General features: G+C 39.4%; 1 pseudogene; it reads left to right on the top strand.

Annotated features, from left to right (window-relative positions):
* Positions 1-3,482: 3,482 nt before the first annotated feature.
* LOC114112499 (60 kDa heat shock protein, mitochondrial-like) lies at positions 3,483-5,476 on the top strand (annotated as a pseudogene).
* The last annotated feature ends 1,817 nt before the right edge of the window (positions 5,477-7,293 follow it).

Raw genomic sequence — 7,293 nt, 5'->3', positions numbered from 1 at the left:
ATGGCAGGAAGATTCTTTGCTCACTGAGCTATCAGGGAAGCCCCAGTGGTAAAGAACCCACCTGAAATGCAGGAGATGCAAGAGATGCAGGTTTGATCTCTGGGTCAGGAAGATCCCCTGAAGGAGGGTACAGCAACCCACTCCAGTATTCTTGCCTGGAGAATCCCATGGACAGAGGAGCCTGGTGGGTTGCAGTGCACAAGGTCACACAGAGTCGGACATATCTGAAGCAACTTAATATGCTTGCATCTAAGTATCCAGAAAAGCAGAAAAGATCCTTGATAAATATAGCATTCTTTGGGATTGGAATGAAAACTTACCTTTTCCAGTCCTGTGGCCACTGCTGAGTTATCCAAATTTGCTGGCATATTGAGTGCAGCACTTTCACAGCATCATCTTTCAGCATTTGAAATACCTCAACTGGAATTCTATCACCTCCACTAACTGTGTTCTCAGTGATGCTTCCTGAGGCCTGCTTGACTTCACATTCCAGGATGTCTGGCTCTAAGTGAGTGTGAGTGATCACACCATTGTGATTATCTGGGTCATGAAGATCTTTTTTGTACAGTTCTTCTGTGTATTCTTGCCACCTCTTCTTAATATCTTCTGTTTCTGTTAGGTCCATACCATTTCTGTCCTTTATTGTGGCTATGCTTGCAGGAAATGTTCCCTTAGTATCTCTAAGTTTTTTGAAGAGATCTCTAGTCTTTCCTATTCTATTGTTTTCCTCTATTTCTTTGCATTGATCGCTGAGGAAGGCTTTCTTATCTCTCTTTGCTATTCTTTGGAACTCTGCATTTAAATGGGTATATCTTTCCTTTCCTCCTTTGCTTTTCACTTCTCTTCTTTTCACAGCTATTTGTAAGGCCTCCTCAGACAGCCATTTTGCTTTTTTGCATTTCTTTTACTTGGGGAAAAACCTTACGGCAAAAAGTGAAGAACTAAAGAGCCTCTTGATGAAAGTGAAAGAGGAGAGTGAAGAAGTTGGCTGAAAGCTCAACATTCAGAAAACTAGGATCCTGGCATCTGGCCCCATCACTTTGTGGCAAATAGATGGGGAAACAGTGGAAACAGTGGCAGACTTTAATTTTCTGGGCTCCAAAATCACTGTAGATGGTGGTTGAGGCCATGAAATTAGAAGACACTTATTCCTTGGAAGGAAAGTTATGACCAACCTAGATAGCGTATTAAAAAGCAGAGACATTACTTTGTCAACAAAGGTCTGTCTAGTCAAGGCTATGGTTTTTCATGTATGGATGTGCGAGTATAAAGAAAGCTGAGCGCCAAATAATTGATGGTTTTGAACTGTGGTGTAGGAGAAGATTCTTGAGAGGCCCTTGGACTGCAAGGAGATCCAACCAGTCCATCCTGGAGTCCATCCCCATAAAGGAGATCAGTCCTGGGTGTTCATTGGAAGAACTGATATTGAAGCTGAAACTCCAATACTTTGGCCATCTCATGAGAAGAGCTGACTCATTTGAAAAGACCCTGTTGCTGGGAAAGATTGAGGGTAGGAGGAGAAGGGGATGACAGAGGATGAGATGGTTGGATGGCATCACCGACTCAATGGACATGGGTTTGGGTGGACTCTGGGAGTTGGTGATGGACAGGGAGGCCTGGTGTGCTGTGGTTCATGGGGTCGCAAATAGTCAGACACGACTGAGCAACTAAACTGATATGTACCTTGCTTGCCTTTGATGTGTCCCAGCTTTTTTCTTCAAATAAACCTGCTAATAGAAAAGTAAAATAAATAAAATTGAGGACTCTGGATGTTATGCCAAATACAAATTGACACTTGCCATTTACCTCTACAATGAATAAACTGTGAACTGCTGCAGCTGCTAACCTTCAACAATCCCTGAAAGGAGTTCAGGCGGAGATCAGGAATGAGGCACTCTGTGCTCTGAGAAAATTTGGCAAATCTTCAGACAGATAATTTCAGAAGAAGATTTTCTGAGCCCAATTCTTTCATCTCCTCATATCTAGAAAAGCATTAAAATCCTTCATGGTGACATCTGGTCCTCATGACTAGCAGTAATTTTCATGAGACTAGCAGCAAAATTCAGCAAAAAACAACAACAACAACAACAAAAAAAACCAACATGGGCTAGATTACATGACCTTCATCAAAACCACATATATGCAGCACTTTGCCCCTACATCTTTGGGGAAGTTTTTCAGAGCTATCTGAAATGCTGTCTATAGGCATTAGTCTGTGGAGTATAGTCCTCTTTTTGCCCAGAATAACTGACAGCTCTCACAGTGTCCTTTTTTTTTTTTTTTCCAGTCAGTAGTTAACTTGCACATAAATTCTCATAATCTATGAAAACTGGAGTTTCACAAAGGTGTATCAATTTACCATATAAATGCTTATGTGAGAATGACTCTAATTAGAAAATAACCAAAAAAGAATTCAAGAAAGATGTATTTTATTTTATTTTTAATTTTATTTTATTTTACTTTACAATACTGTATTAGTTTTGCCATACATTGACATGAATCCACCACGGGTATACATGAGTTCCCAATGTGTGTGTGTGTGTTTGTGGGAGAGGTCAATATGGAAAAAAATATGAAGAATAATCCTTTAAAAATATATGCAACATTATAAAACAATATATTTTCCCATAGATGCATACAAATGCAATAAATAGGATATATTATAAATTAATGACAATGGTTTTCTCAAGAGGAAAAAAAAAAGGCCTGAAAAAGTGAGAAAAGGGAATTTCTACTTAATCATATTTTATACTTTACTTTGTGTAAAAATATATGAAGGAAATACCTTTGTTAGCCAGATTCTAGAAAAATTGATAAAGATTATCTGTTTTTGAGGTCCTTACTTTTCAGTTTGAGTGAAGATATAAAGCTCCATGTCTTTTTTCTTTTTCATTAGCAAGAAATTTTCCTATGGTTTTCTTTTTGAATTTTAATTCTTGAAAGTAATCAGTCAGTTAGAGAAATGTCTTCATTGTCTGCCTGTCTATCATCTCTGTCATCATTTACTTTTATCTGTCTATTCACTTATTTAATGCATTTTTACATGTGAGTATTTATTCTTTTAAATCTTATCTGTTTTTCTTCTCTTGGGGCATAGAGCAGTTCTTCATTCGCTTATAAAGCAGAACCAATTCAGCTTTCTTGAGGGAGAAAAAAACCCAAAGGTATGTTGGAATGGGTGTCACTTTCACTTCACCCACATCTCAGTGGATGAGCTGAAGGCATAAGACCTAATTCAATAGTTCTTATTGTCACTAGAGGCATTGTTGAAAATTATTTCTTATTAAGTTATATCAAGAATAAGTAAATGGGAAGTCTACATACACACACACACACATACATACCACACATAACAAAATTAAGTTAAAGATTAAAGAGATCAGTTGATCCCAAGATGGTCTTTTACTTTTAATAATCTATGTGGCCCTCACTCGCCGCCCACAGCCTGTTTCGTCGCCCACACGTCGCGCTGCTGTCCCGCAGAAATGCTTCGATTACCCGCAGTCCTTCGTCAAATGAGGCCAGTGTCCAGGGCACTGGCTCCTCATCTCACTCGGGCTTACGCCAAAGATGTAAAATTCGGTGCAGATGCTCGGGCCTTAATGCTTCAAGGTGTAGACCTTTTAGCCGATGCTGTAGCCGTTACTATGGGGCCAAAGGGAAAGACAGTGATTATTGAACAGAGTTGGGGAAGTCCCAAAGTGACAAAAGATGGTGTGACTGTTGCAAAGTCTATTGATTTAAAAGATAAATATAAAAATATTGGCGCTAAACTTGTTCAAGACGTTGCCAATAACACAAACGAAGAGCCCGGGGATGGCACCACTACTGCTACTGTACTGGCACGCTCTATTGCCAAGGAAGGCTTCGAGAAGATTAGCAAAGGTGCTAATCCAGTGGAAATCAGGAGAGGTGTGATGTTAGCTGTTGATGCTGTAATTGCTGAACTTAAGAAGCAGTCTAAACCTGTGACAACCCCTGAAGAGATTGCTCAGGTTGCTACAATTTCTGCAAATGGAGACAAAGAAATTGGCAACATCATTTCTGATGCCATGAAAAAAGTTGGAAGAAAGGGTGTTATCACAGTAAAGGATGAAAAAACACTGAATGATGAATTAGAAATTATTGAAGGCATGAAGTTTGACAGAGGGTACATTTCTCCATACTTTATTAATACATCCAAAGGTCAGAAATGTGAATTCCAAGATGCATATGTTCTGTTGAGTGAAAAGAAAATTTCTAGTGTCCAGTCCATTGTTCCTGCTCTTGAAATTGCCAATGCTCACCGGAAGCCCTTGGTCATAATTGCTGAAGATGTGGATGGAGAAGCTCTAAGTACCCTTGTTTTGAACAGGCTGAAAGTTGGTCTTCAAGTTGTGGCAGTCAAAGCTCCAGGTTTTGGTGACAATAGAAAGAACCAGCTTAAAGACATGGCTATTGCTACTGGTGGTGCAGTATTTGGAGAAGAAGGACTAACTCTAAATCTTGAAGATGTTCAGCCTCATGACTTAGGAAAAGTCGGAGAGGTCATTGTGACCAAAGATGATGCCATGCTCTTGAAAGGGAAAGGTGACAAGGCTCAAATTGAAAAGCGTATCCAAGAGATCATTGAGCAGTTAGACATCACAACCAGCGAATATGAAAAGGAAAAACTGAATGAACATCTGGCAAAACTCTCAGATGGTGTTGCTGTGTTGAAGGTTGGTGGGACAAGTGATGTTGAAGTGAATGAAAAGAAAGACAGAGTGACAGATGCCCTTAATGCTACACGAGCTGCTGTTGAAGAAGGCATTGTTCTCGGAGGGGGCTGTGCCCTGCTTCGGTGCATTCCAGCCTTGGAGTCAATAACTCCAGCTAATGAAGATCAAAAAACAGGTATAGAAATCATTAAAAAAAAACACTCAAAATTTCTGCAATGACCATTGCTAAGAATGCAGGTGTTGAAGGATCACTGATAGTTGAGAAAATTATGCAGAGTTCTTCAGAAGTTGGTTATGATGCTATGCTTGGAGATTTTGTGAATATGGTGGAAAAGGGAATCACTGATCCAACTAAGGTTGTAAGAACTGCATTACTGGATGCTGCCGGAGTGGCCTCTCTCTTAACAACAGCAGAAGTTGTCGTCACAGAAATTCCTAAAGAAGAGAAGGATACTGGAATGGGTGGCATGGGTGGAATGGGAGGTGGCATGGGAGGTGGCATATTCTAACTCTTAGAATAGTGCTTTGCCATTATTGATGAACTGTGAGAGGAAACTCAAGGCAGTGTTCCTCACCAATAACTTCAGGAGAGGTCAGTTGAAGGAGCTGACTGAAGAGAAGGCTGGCTGATGTTTAAGAAAATAACTAAAACCATCAGTTACTGGTTTCAGTTGACAACATAGAATGGTTTACTGCTGTCATTGTCCATGCCTACAGATAATTTATTTTGTATTTTTAAATAAAGACATTTGTACATTCCTGATAAATGAGCTTAAGAGCTGTGTACCAATGTACTGCTTTCAACTTAAATCACTGAGGCATTTTTACTACTATTCTGTTAAAATCAGGATTTTAGTGCTTGCTATCACCAGATGAGAAGTTAAGAAACAGCCTTTCTGTGGAGAGTAAGAACAATTGTGTACAGAGTAGAGAAATATCCAATTATGTGACAACCTTTGTGTAATAAAAATTGTTCAAAGTTAAAAAAAATAATCTATGTGGCTGAAATACTTATAACTGAAGGATCTGATCATTTAATCTAACAAATTTCTTTTAACAAATGAATATGATTAAATGACTTAATATAACTGAAGTAAGCAATTTACACGATAAAATGAATGGTATAATTTAGATCAGGGGTCCCCAGTGTACAGGATCTGAAGCCTGATGATCTGAGGTGGAGCTGATGTAATAATAATAGAATAAAGTGTGCAATAAATGTAATGCACTTGAATCATCCTCAAATCACCCTCCTTCCCATCTGTGGAAAAATGGTCTTCCACTAAACTTGTCCCTGGTTCCAAAAAGGTTGGGGACCACTGATTGAGATCATATTTTCTGAATGAAATAGATAAGATTAGCCACCCTGTGGGGGTGGGATATGTGAGAGGGAAGACAAAGACAATGAGAAGGAAAGTGACTTTGTTCAAGTGTTTAATCTTGTTCTCATTTTATAAATACCCCACCTCATCTCAGCACTTTAAAATCTGATAAGAAATAATAACCTTGAAGGATAATTGAGGAGAGTATCTGAAATCAGGTCTGCCTTCTCGAGCCCAGGATAATCAATGAAACTATAGGACAATAGTTTTCAAAGTGTGGTCTCTGGAACAGCAATATTGGCATAACTGAAAACCTGTTGTTGCTGTTCAGTCACTAAGTCATGTCCAACTCTCTGTGTCCCCATGGACTTCAGTACACCTGGCTCTCCTATCCTTCACTATCTCCTAGAGTTTGCTCAGATTCATGTCCATTAAATTGGTGATGCTATCTAACCATCTCATCCTCTGCCACCCTCTTCCTTTTTGCCCTCAATCTTTCTCAACATCAGGTCTGAGAGTCATCAGGGAGCTGACTCTTTGCATCATCAGGCCAAATTATTGGAGCTTCAGCATCAGTCCTTCTAGTGAATATTCATCAGCACCACCTTTCTAGATTCCATATATATGTGCTATATACAATATTTGTCTTTCTTTTTCTGACTTACTTCACTTTGTATAAATACTCTAAGTTCATCCACCTCATTGAAACCAACTCAAATTTCCTTTAGGTTTGACTGGTTTGATCACCTTGCAGTCCAAGGGACTGTCAGGAGTCTTCTCCAGCCCTGTAATTTGAAAGCTTCAATTTTTTGGCACTCAGTCTTTTTTATTGTCTAACTCTCACATCTGGAAAAAGCTTAACTTTGACTATATGGATCTTAGTCAGCAAAATAATGTCAGATATCAATTTTCTCTTCAAGAAAGGAAACCTATTAGAAATGCAAATTCTTGACCCAGAGTCTCTGGGAAAGACCTAGCAATTTGTGTTTTACCAAGGTGATGCAGATATTAAGCTCAAATTTGAAAACCACTTATATGGTGTGGTCTGCTATTGGTGGGAAGATTTGAGTGCACGCGTGCTAAGTTGTTTCAGTCATGTCTGACTCTGCAACTCTATGAGCTGTAGCCTACCAGGTTCCTTTCTCCATGGAATTCTCCAGGCAAGAACACTGCTGTGGGTTGTCATTCCTTTCTCCAAGTTGTCTTCCCAACCCAGGGGGTCTAACCGGGGTCTCCTGCATTGCAGGCAGATTCTTTACTGTCTGAACCAC

This window comes from Ovis aries, chromosome 11, assembly GCF_016772045.2.
Source record: "Ovis aries strain OAR_USU_Benz2616 breed Rambouillet chromosome 11, ARS-UI_Ramb_v3.0, whole genome shotgun sequence".
In the NCBI taxonomy this organism is placed as follows: domain Eukaryota; kingdom Metazoa; phylum Chordata; class Mammalia; order Artiodactyla; family Bovidae; genus Ovis; species Ovis aries.
Note: the sequence above shows the minus strand (reverse complement) of the source record. Positions and strands in the feature narration are given on the sequence as shown.